The sequence below is a fragment of the Oryza sativa genome, chromosome 5 (assembly GCF_034140825.1).
Source record: "Oryza sativa Japonica Group chromosome 5, ASM3414082v1".
NCBI lineage: Eukaryota > Viridiplantae > Streptophyta > Magnoliopsida > Poales > Poaceae > Oryza > Oryza sativa.
In genome coordinates this window covers 5,474,810-5,486,920 of record NC_089039.1, presented here as the reverse complement: position 1 = coordinate 5,486,920, position 12,111 = coordinate 5,474,810, and the positions used below count along the sequence as shown (strand labels likewise).

The following is a 12,111-nucleotide window of genomic DNA, read 5'->3' as shown; positions in this document are numbered from 1 at the left end:
TAATAATACAATATACAATATGGATTGGCTACTATGATTCTTTAAAATCTAACTCCCTTGATTTGCAGGACTTAACCATTCAACAATGTAAACTGCCTCCAGTTATAGATGACCAAACGAGCCGCCTAGCCCAGCACGGCCCGGCCATGATCAAGCCGGATCCGAGATTAGTCGAACAACCGACCTACATGCCCGCCTACTTGCTGCACCAACAACCCAGGCACGGCCCAATAAGATTCGAGCCGTGTCCCGCTAGCCCGAAGGCACGAAAGCCACCGTGCTCCTTCTTAGAAAAATTTTTATTTTGCGTCCCTCAACTCATTGGGTTGTGTCTTATATATAAAGCTATACTAAGTCTATTTTGCATCCCACAACTCTTTGGCGGTGCCTTGAATGACTGGAATAAGTCTATTTTGGCTCCCTTATCGATTTTGCCTCCTAAATCTTTAGACCGTGCCGGGCCGGCCCGCCATGCCGATGCAGAGGCCCAAGCACGGCCCAACGGTCGGGTTGTGCCATGCCTAGGACGGACCAAAACTTCGTGCCATGGACCAGACCATTGAGCCTCGAGCCTTTCGGCTAACTATACCTCCAATACGTGCAAGAGGTGTGCCCGCTCTGCAGGCACTACTAGAGAACTGATTTTTGCTAGGTCAGCCGAAAACCATCCCCGGTTCCAAAAAGAACCGAGACTAAAAATCATCTTTAGCCCCGGTTGAAAAGTCCATAGCCTTTTTATGATCTTTAGTCCCGGTTGAAAAGTGTCTGCTCCTCTACTCTTTTTATTCCCGGTTGGAAACACCAACCGGGACTAAAAATCAGCGCATAGTATATAATCCCTCGCACTTATCCTCTAGCAACCACTCTTTCCTTGTCCTCCTCCTTTCTTTTCGTATCCTCTCTCTTTTCTCTCTATTTTCTTATCCTTATTCCTACTAAGTCGTGTTCTTCTGCCTGCTTGCGGTAGAGGTGAGCGAGCGGCTGAGGGAGGCGCCGCGGGCAGCGGCATGAAGGACCGCGCAACGGGTGGCGGACGGCACGGAGGGGCGCGCGGAGGTGGGCGGCGGCGCAGATGGGCGCGTGGCGAGCGACGGCCACCGGGCGGCAGGCGGCCGGGCGCACGCCGGATGTTTTTTTTTCCTTTTTTCCCTCTTAATTTGTGGATGATATTTTTGTTGACTATATATGTTGTTGTGGATGATTTGAAATTGTGGATGATGATTTTGTTGTTACGAATGATTTGGGATGTCGGGAGATGATCTGTGGATGAGTTTGGTTGAAAAACAAGTGCAAATAGCTAAAAACAATGATTCACGAGTATATAAAAAAAGATAAAATATCTCTAGTCCTGGTTGGTAACACCAACCGAGAGTAGAGATGCATCTTTATTCCCGGGTATTTAAACCGCTATCTTTAATCCCGAATTTCTTCTCCTAATTTATAATCCGGGACTACAAAAAGAGTTTCTAATTGGGAGAGAAAAGGCATTCTCCAGTGAGGAGACGCTGAGGCTGTACCAACAGCCGCTACAGCTCGGCATCAAGCCACTGTTCCTGAGTGACCGTACTGACGACGACCAGAGGGAGCTCACCACCAACAACCTTCTCCAGCAGGGCTACTGCAATTTGGGAAAGCTTGTGCTCCAACCAGAAGGGCTAGAGACCTCGACGCTAGCGTTCAAGACATGCGAGCGGCAGAAGCTGGTGAATGACGGATACATCATCGTAGGCAACATCGATGACCAGTGGAACTATATTTCGTCGCTCATCGCGGAGGGTTGCCGGCTTGCCGCACCTTTAAGTTCCCTAACCCATGTACTACATCGACTAGCTAGCTAGCCCGCTATATAGCTAACTATATATCCATGCTTCGTGTCCGTTTCATCTACTCGTTTTCTCATTAATTGCGTCTCATAATTAATCTTCGACTCATATGCTTTATTTCTCCTTTTCTTTTTAGAGGGAGAGGGTTTCTGCTTGTTAGTTGTCGGTGGGATGGGATTTAAGTTTGTAATAACGTTTGTTTGCTATAAAAAATGGTTTGTTTGGTAATTGGCCATTGATCGATCAATAATGTACTGTGTTGAGCAAGCTTGTTGTATCTTTTACAGTAATTAATAGTGGAATTATTAATGATGGGTCAAGATGGTTTCTAGAATTGAGCATTTTCGAAGTTAATTGAACTTAATTTTTCATGAAGAATAGAAAACGCTATTAGATTTGTCAAATCTTCCACAAGTACAGAAACAATCTTTCCAGAAGGCAAAAAAGGGATTTTTGCATGTGAAACTCTGGCCAGTCTGCCCGGAAGTGTCTGCAAAAAACAGGATTCTTGCGTGCGGGTGACACACGCACGCGAAAATTCAATTTTCACTTGCGGGTGCTTATGTCTTCCTCATGCAAAAAATATAAATCCGAAAAAATAAAAATCTCAAAAACAAAAATCAAAACTCTGGCATGCAGTGGTGGTGGCGGCGCCAGCGCCGGAATCCGGCCATGCGGCGGTGCTCTAGGCCGCCTCCTCCTCCTCCTCCTCGTTGGCAGTGGTGCCGAGCGGGGATGGGGTTAGCGCCGCTCCCGAGCCGGCCACCGCCCGCCCGCTCCTAGCCACCGCTTGCTCATGGTCGGTGCCGAGCCAGCCGCCACCCGTGCGCCAGACGCTCAGAGGAGAGGAGAGGAAAGGAAGAGAGAGAGGGGAGAGAAGAGAAAGAGAGACATGATAGGAGTGAAAATAAAAGGGAGTGGAAGAGAGAGAAGAGAGGAGGTGAAAAAAATTTGAAGTGGGTGAAGAGAGAGAAGGGGAGAAAAAAAGGCAGAATATAATGAATATTTTTGCGTGTAGGCCACTTAAGAACCCGCATACGAAAAGAGAGGCCATACAACTCATTGTCCTTTTAGAACTTTACTACAAGACAAGACAGACCGTAGTTGGTCACGTCTGCAAAAATCAACATTCATTTTTACATACGGCTTCTAAAGAGGCCTGTCTGCAAAAAAAAATATGCTTATTTTTGTGTGTGGCCTCTTAATAGGTCCGCCTGCAAAAAATAGATTTTATGGTTTAGGGTTCACATAGAATTACAATTTAGAAAACACTGAAATTCGAAATTAAAAAATAATGAAGATTAGGAGAAGAGTCTAGAGTCTATACAGGAAATAACTTAAGTTCGGAATTAAAATATAAGAAATATGAAAATAAGAGTGTAGAGTCCATTAGGAATACGATATAGGAAGATTTGACCGTCTGTCGATTAGGTCGATTATTATGATAGTATGTGTCAAACCAAAACATACAGGTGGATATCATAGCTCAATTTATTATTCTGAAATTTTGGAATTAGTACTTGCATGTTTCATCGATCTAATTAGGGCATGGGAAAAACCAGTTGTAACTCAGAAAATAACCAATGCGTTCAATGTATGGTTAAAATTCAGTATTTATTTTATACCAATCGTAATAGCCCAAATAACACACGGGTTAACGGCCAGTGTTATTAGTTATGTGCATCAGTCTATTTCTATCACGAGTATAACACATCTGGTACTCATATGTCGTGAGACGGGAAAAACGCCAAAGCCAACATGATAACCGACATAATGTACGGAGTATACCATATAGTAACTTGAAACTGTTACAGAAGAGTACAAAGAGGGGGCCTCATCATGTATACCATATTCATGGGACAAATGTATATAACAACGTTTATACATTAGGGGGCATAAATCATCAATCAATAGCTCCCCTAACCCCACCGTTTTTCTCGTGATTTTGGTTTTTTTCTGGCTATCTGATTGTTTTTACACGTCTCCGTTTACTGTTCTCTGCTCCTCGGCCTAACCTGCGCGTTTATGATTTGCCGGTGCGCCGGTTGCCTGCTTAATTACGCCGGTTGATCAGGTAATTAGTTCATGCATTTGGGGTTTGGATGCCGGTCACAGTGACGGCTATTTCCGGTTGGCTGGCGCGTTGAATGGCGCGTGGCATGTTGCCATTTCTTGTTTTGGTCCACTTGTGTGTTCTATTATTTCACATCGGTCTATCTATTCTGTACTCTGTGTCTTTGTGATTTTCTGTTTAGGCCCTTAGCTTTTATGTAAATTGAATGTGAAGAAGGCAAAATTCTGTTTTTGGGGTGTGTTTGTGGTTTGTTCTTGTGTTGGGTATGGAGGTGCGATTTTCCCCTGCCGGCCGTCTCTGTATGGGGCCCTCGTTGACCCTTTCTTCTTTCTTGTGCCCTTCGGATTGGTCGTCTCCCCGTCGCCGGTGGTTTCCTCGTACGAGCTCGCCTGTCCTGTTGCTTTTGTCGGCGCCCCTTGCTGCTTCCCATCTTCCCTTCCTGAATCGGTCGAGGTTAGTCCACATTGGGGTTGTGTTGTTCTTTGTTCTTTCTTGCTGTATTTGTTCATCACTCGGTTCAGTCTCTTTTCCCCTCTGTTGTGACTGCTTTTTTTTCCTTCGATCTTGGATGTGTTCCCTTCCGTTGTGTTTGCTGACCGGAGGAGGTGCCGACGATGGGGGATGGGATTTGCCCGTTCCTGGCCGGGGATTGCGATTAGGATGAGGGGTAGCTCTGTGGGATCTGCGTGGGTGTTGTGCTGCACGGACGCCGCCGTCCCCGCTCTGTCGGAGGTGTTGAACCGCGTCCACGTCAGCCGCTCTATCCCGATGCCGTCGGGGAGTTCCTGCTCGCCGGACAGATTTTGATCGGGGGGATGCCCCCAATATGCCGGTTCCAATGGCTCCACGATGGAGAGAGATGGTGGAAATTTTACTGTGGGGGTGTATGGAGAAGAAGGAGCAGCACGGCTATACGCTCTGTACATCGTTACTTGCCGAATTCTTTGTTTTTTTTTTTTGTATTTCATGGTACCAAGCACTACGGTACGCAGGTTTTGGCCCTCTTTTCAATTTATTTGCTGTTTACTTTTTCCTACCTAGTATTAGAGTTTGTGTCGAATATGTGTACGTAGTCAGTTACAGTTTTGGACTTAGAGTTGTAATAGGTATTAGGACTAGGCTAAGAGTCGGACTCTATCCTAGTTTCTCTCATAAATAGAGAAGCGTACCTGTTGTAACCGCATGGTGACTTAGCATAGCGAGAGGGAGCGGCTGCCGGCAGCGACCGACCGTGAGTCGTTGTAACTCTGATGCGCTGTAATATGCTGGATCGGGGAGGAGTGCCCGTAATCAGTGCCCTGGAGATGTAGGCCTCGGCTGAACTCCGTTATCAAATATCGTGCCTCGGTGTCGTCATCATGTTTGGATCTCCTATAGCGTTTTCTTCCGCGTTTGGTTTCCGATGTGATTTCGGGGCCGGTTTTATAACAAGTGGTACCAAAGCCTGTGGGAGATCCATAGTAGAGGTACGAGGGAGGTGCTCCACGCCGCGACGGCTACACAGGGTGTCCAGGGACGGACATGGACGCAAGGTGGAGCACGGCGGCGATCAAAGGAATTTTGATCGGTGGAATCGGACACTTCAGGTGGCTGTCTGAACCATTCGATGGCTGCAATCAACAGGGAGATGACTAAACGTGGTGCTCGGGTTGATGGCGGCGGAAGCGATTGGCGATCCAATCGATGGGTCGGACACTTCGGGTGGGTGGCTCGAACTTTCCGGTGAGCTACTCTCAACAGGGAGACGTGTGGCCACACGCTCGGGGTTGATTGAAGCTGGAGGCGATTGGCGTTCTCGGTTGGTGGAATCGAACACTCTGGGCGAGGTGACCTGGGCCTTTCGATGAGCTGCGTTCGACAGGGAGACGGCTAGACGTAGCGCTCAGGTCGTTCGGCGGCTGGGAAGACGGCATGTGACTTGTCGGCTTCGGCTCTTGACTAGATTGATGGCGTTCAATCGGAAGTCGGAGCGGATGGTTCCTAGAGGCTGTTTTGGAGGTGTTGACGGCAAGGTACTGCATGGAGGATTGCTACTTAGAGACGTACATGCAATGGATTACAGAGGACAGGATAGGGTCGACGCAGATTGGCAGCGGAAGTCATTGACGATGTCGGTGGTCATGCTATGTCCTGTGTGTGCTTGCTCTTGGAGCGAGGATATCGCTGGGGGTACGTGAAGCTTGGACGTCAGGGTCGTAGCGACGTGCGAGGCCAAGCCGACGACGGAGACAGAAGCGGTGCTGGTGGTAGCAGACCCGATTTGGGTTCATGCAGGACTCGACTCGAAGGGGGCCGTGGTAGAAAAGGAGTTGAGCACGAGCTCGGCTTCAATACACACAACAAAAAGAGATCAAGAAGGATACCGCGTCAGACACGAAAGGGGATCGGAGGAGAATTCGATTTGGAAATAGAATCGGGCTCAATTTGTCCCTGTAAAGCAGCAAGAGGAATCCACGGGATTGCAGAGATTGCAATCGAATCAAACAACCAAAGCGATGAAGAGATCGGTCCCGATTTCTTGGCGGCGGTGGTTTGGGCAACGAATTATGAGCGGTAGGACCACGGCTTGGTGTAGTCGTCGTGCAGGTGCTGGCGTAGTTCGTCGGGCCGGCTCCGGTCAGAGGAGGCGGTGGCGGTGCACACAGGAGCAACACAATAAAATTGGACCAAGCAATAGGAGCCGTTTGGATTTTTTGCCATGGATCATAATCAGACACGAAGAACAAGTCAAGCATGAAGACATCAATTAATTAATTGCATGGTTACATGCATGGAGTAGTTAATTGGATGCATGTGCATGCAGGCTCGTTTTCGTGGTGGCTCTGGATATGTGCATGCATGCGGCAGGGAAGTCCATGGGCATATTGTGTGTAGGTCCATGCACGGAGCAGCAAATTGGTATTGGAATCAGGTTGCAGAGGATGTGCAGTTTGCGTAGCTGGTGGAGATCGACACGGTTGCAGAGTTGTTTATCAACTCGGAGTCGCAATGGACGTGGAGATCAGCACGGAGGCTAGGTGGCTGGAATTGACAGCAAATAACTGTGCATCAGGGCTTCTGCATTATGATTCGAAGGCAAGGCTGCGGTGGTGCAGGGGTGTGGCAAAGGTGCGTGAAGAAGATCCCGGGTAACAGCGGGGGAAAATCGTTGAGGGTGTCAACGGTCTGTTTGGCAATACAGGGTATATCCAGAATCTGCGGGTTTGCATGATGGGGATATATGGAATCTGCATCACTGAAGAGAAAGAGCAAGCTCTATGATAATAAGTTCTTCAGATGATTCAACGCAACGGTGATTTTCTCAAATTATCGGATACTCAGTCTACAGATACGGAGAAGCGTGGATATTGGATTTTTTAGCTCAGTTCATAAGACAACAAGCAAGAAAGGTTCTCTTCATGTCTAGTAAGTTCAATTTATCTATTTGGTGATGACATCGGTTATCTGGCCATGGATTAGATCAAGTCAAATTTAAGACGGAAGATGGAGGTGAACATGGTCTTCGGGGAGTCTATGATGTGACAGCTAGAAAGGAATTCAATTTCGCTTGGCAAGACAACTATGGTGATATGAGAGAAGGTGTAGCACTGCTGCAGGTGGAGTCGAGAGGAAGAAGTTACCGGGATAGCGGGAGTCTCTTGTTTACGGTGAGCCTGATGGAGGTTTGTCGGGGCAGCTCGGCCTGAGCAGCGAAAAATGACCAACTCAAGTCCGGGTACACGGAGGTTCGAGCAAGTAACAAATTCAGGTTGGCATGGCATATTCGCCAAGGTGGAGTTTGTTAGAGTTTATATCGAATATGTGTACGTAGTCGGTTACAGTTTTGGACTTGAAGTTGTAATAGGTATTAGGACTAGGGTAAGAGTCGGACTCTATCCTAGGTTCTCTCATAAATAGAGGAGCGTGCCTGTTGTAACCGCATGGTGACTTAGCATAGCGAGAGGGAGCAGCTACCGGCAGCGACCGACCGTGAGTCATTGTAACTCTCATACGCTGTAATATGCTGGATCGGGGAGAAGCGCCCGTAATCAGTGCCCCGGAGATGTAGGCCTCGGCTGAACTCCGTTATCAAATATCGTGTCTCGGTGTTGTCATCATGTTTGGATCTCCTATGGCGTTTTCTTCCGTATTTGGTTTCCGATGTGATTTCGGGGCCGGTTTTATAACACCTAGATTTACTTTGTGCTTGTTAAATTTCCCAAATCCCCTTGCTTAACCTTGATTGATGATATGTATTACCGCTTGTAAAAATCTCCCTTTTTCATCAGGTGTCAGTGTATGACGAGTTGCCCTCTTTGCTGTTGTGTGCGGTATGTTAATCTATTTTCCAAATATGGTTTCAGTGTTACAGATTTACGTAGTTGGTAAAATGTAAAATGCTGTTTGTAGGGGTAAAAAAAATGTGTACTAACTACGTACACACATGGGCATATTTATTTTAACCTGCCTAACTTCCGTTTGTAAGCGGTATTTTTCGCCCTTTGGGTGATGTAGGTTGCTGTGATGCCTTGTAATTTTTCAAGTTGATTGCTCGATTAGTCTTTAATATGTTATTAGTGGTAAAAAAACAGCTGGTGTTTCTTGTCGACCTTGCTGTCCGTTTGTTCTTTCTGTAAGTTGACTTTGTTGTCCCATGCGTTGTATTCTTCCGGATGTGTCCCGACCTCTTTTGGTATTTACTGTTAACAGAGGTTGCTGGCGATTTGATTCACTGTTTAATGGCCTAGGTGTCAGCTTGCATGCCTGCTGTTTGTTTTATGCGTGTCCATGCTCTTGCTTGTTGTCTCTTCTTGCTCCTCCCCTTATATTGTTCCTCTCTGCATTAGTGATAGCTCCTCTGTTCTCTCTGCGATCCGTTCGTTCAAGGTGCTTGTCTTTGTTGTTTGTCTTTTCTTTGTTATTTTCTCCTCCCGTTCCCGACGCTTGCTCTGTTCTTTCAATTATACTGTGCTAATTTTCTGATGATTGTACGCCTCCTTGTTTCTGTAAACTTATGTGTTTATTGTTTTTACTTGCCAAATCGTATTAAGCACTGGGTATACTTGCTTGGCCGTATTGGTTTATGCCGTCTGCATCAGCTGCTAGAGCTCGCCGTGCTGCAATCCTTCGTGGTAGGAGTTTTTCCTCGCGCTCAGCATGTGAACTGACACGACAAACTGGTAATTTCAGTTTCATTGGTTACCATATTCATTTTTATTCTCCTTTTGACCCAAATTTAAACATGACTTCTTCCGTTGCATTTTTTACTGTACGATTAGCGCGCTATGCTTTTCGATACTCATTAGATTTAAATTTGTGTTTACCCTCTACTTTTTAGATAGTTTGATCATGCTACTTTTTTTTAAGCTGCATCGTTCAAGTCTGGTCCTTCGTACCAGTCTTTGGTGAATCGAAGGAAAAGGAAATTGGCGATCTTACGTCGGCGGTTGTTTGCTTCACCAGATTGGTTCTTTCTCATTATCTTATCTTTTTTATCGTTTCTTTGATTATTTGCTCCCATGTTGAGCCTTGTTTTCTCTGCTGCTCTTTGTTTATTCTTAGTTTCTTCCTCCCGTGCTCGGTGTGAAAACTTTTTTTTTTCTTCCTCGTTTACAGTTCCTACTTCTAATCCTTCTTTCCCTGTTGGATATGTTGTTTTTTCCACCGATTATATATGCCATTTGAAAGGTTTGTTTCCTCTCGTGCTTTTTTCCCTTATACTCCATTTATCGTATTTGTTTCCGTCTTCCTCCTTCTACCTTTTTTTCTGATGGCTATTTATTTATTTTTATTCTTTTTTCTTTAGCTGCGTATTCTGGTCGATCTTACTATGGTGGTCCTGACTACTCTTGCCGTAAATGCTCTGTTGTGTTTTGGTACCATGAGAGTACACGAAACACACCCTAATATTAACTCTACCGGCCCCACGCAGTACCATATGTTCCAAAGCCCAGAATTAAGGCACGATAATACCATACTGATAAAGTAACTTTCCAACACGTATATAGGCTGCTGACTTATACTCTTCACAGATTGAACTAGACCTTAGCCTCCCTATAAATCCTTACCAATAACCATATACTTGCTCCCTTTCGTAATGTAAGGGTGAGTTTGAGCAGAAGGGGATTAATAAGATTGGGAAGATACGCAAAACGATGTGAGTCATTAGCGCATGATTAATTGAGTATCAACTATTTTAAATTTTAAAAATAGATTAATATGATTTTTAAAGCAACTTTCCTATAGAAAATTTTTGCAAAAAATGCACCGTTTAGTAGTTTGGAAAGCGTGCGTGCGGCATACGATGGGCTTTCTCACCCAATCCCCCAGAAACGAACGCACCCTAAGTCATTCTAGCATTTTCTACATCCATATGGATATTAGTGAATATAGATATATATATGCGTCTAAATTCAGTAACATTCACAATGATATGTAAAATGCTAGAATAACTTACATTATGTAATGAAAAAAGTAATATGCTAGAATAACTTACATTATGTAATGGAAAAAGTAATGGATAAATGTGCAGACCCTTATACAAGTATTAACAACTCGCTGTAAATTCGTTTAGTACTTGGTCTGCATAGTAAACCTGTTGTTTATCATTTATAAACCCATATACGACTAAATTATAGTTTTCAAACCAATCTCTGCTGTTCTTGCGTGTTACCGCTTGTTTTCCAAAATTATACCATTTTTTATCCACTTTTAGATGGCAAAAAAACTAACAATTCTTAAAAAAGGGGGCCCATATAATAAACTGATGTTAAACCAAATTTACATGTATATAATATTCCACTCCACGTTGTCAAATTAACATTGATTATGTGTGGTTCTAACCACGTCGATATTAACGTGCGCGGCGTGGCGCCGCGCTCATATTTCTAGTAATGAATGAATACCTCTTGCAATTGTTTGATGCCCGTTCATCATAAGAGGTAGTGATGACTAAAATACTCTTTCCGGTAGTAAAAAAATATAAAAGTTTTTTTAGACATTATGTAGTAAAATAGGCACAATTTTAGTTGCTTAAAATATTTTGCATAAAACAAAAAAGTTGAACATGTGTAATATATTTTTTGCTAATACTACATGCTTACACATTTTTGAAACGGCCGGTATATATATTATCCATTTTACAGAGCCCAGCCGTACGACAATAGGAGCTTCCTCCAATACGTGGAGCAGGGGACCGCACCGGCGCTAGCAGGGACGCTACGACTTTACCGACGGCTGCTCGAGCTCGGCATTAAACCGGTGTTCCTGACAGTCCGCACCGAGAACCAGAGGGCCGTCACCATCCGCAACCTTTCCCAACAGGGCTACTCCGGGTGGGAGAAGCTGGTGCTTCAGCCGACGGGGGGTCTCTCCATCGAGGCGTTCAAGAGCGGTGAGCGGCATAAGCTGGTGAGCGATGGCTATGCCATTGTCGGTAACATCGGTGACCAGTGGAGCGACCTCCTCGGCCCGGCGGCGGGAGCCCGCACCTTCAAGCTTTCCAATCCGATGTGTACTACGTCAACAAGCTTGCATTGCTCACCGGCCGGAGGAGACGCCATTGCTGGCTGGCTAGCTACTTCCTCCGTCTCAAAATAAGTGCAGTTTTACACTATTCACGTTCAACGTTTGACCGTTTGTTTTATTTGTAATTTTTTTATTAGTATATTTTATTGCTATTAGATGATAAAACATGAATAGTATTTTATGTGTGACTAAATATTTTCAAATTTTTCACAAATTTTTTAAATAAGACGGATGATCAAACGTTGGGCACGGATATCCACGGCTGCACTTATTTTGGGACGGAGGTAGTAATTAACTAGCTGTCTATCCATGAATCCGTACGTTGTAATTGGCGTGTGTTTCATCGTACTTTGCTTAAGGCCATGAACTGTTTGTAATAACGCTTGTGTGGCATGCAGTTGGTCATTAGTTGATGATCAATGTACTGTTGATCGCAAGCTTGTTGTATTTATTTCGAGTAATAATGGAATTGATGGGTTTTGTTCCATTGAACTTGTTCCAAGTTGATTGGATTTATTTTTAGTAGTGTTAGGCGTCTAAATTAAATTTTCAAAATTTTCAGTTACTTTTCTCATCCCTACAGAATATTTTAATGGTTTCATCACGTTCCTATTAGCTATTACTTATCACTCTTCAATGGTTGAATAATCAATTATGCCAACATATAAAATTTATAAAATTACGTGAAATAAACTTAGAATTCATATA

General features: G+C 44.7%; 1 long non-coding RNA gene across 2 annotated transcripts; it reads left to right on the top strand.

The window, feature by feature from the left end:
* The first annotated feature begins 8,602 nt into the window (after positions 1–8,602).
* Positions 8,603–11,890, top strand: LOC107281024 (uncharacterized). 2 transcript variants are annotated; one of them, XR_001545905.3, is made up of 3 exons: positions 8,603–8,763; positions 8,928–9,056; positions 11,022–11,890. It is a non-coding gene; the product is annotated as an uncharacterized lncRNA (long non-coding RNA). The 2 variants fall into 2 exon arrangements; XR_010741355.1 differs by lacking the exon at positions 8,603–8,763 and having other exon boundaries at positions 8,915–9,056.
* Positions 11,891–12,111: the final 221 nt, after the last annotated feature.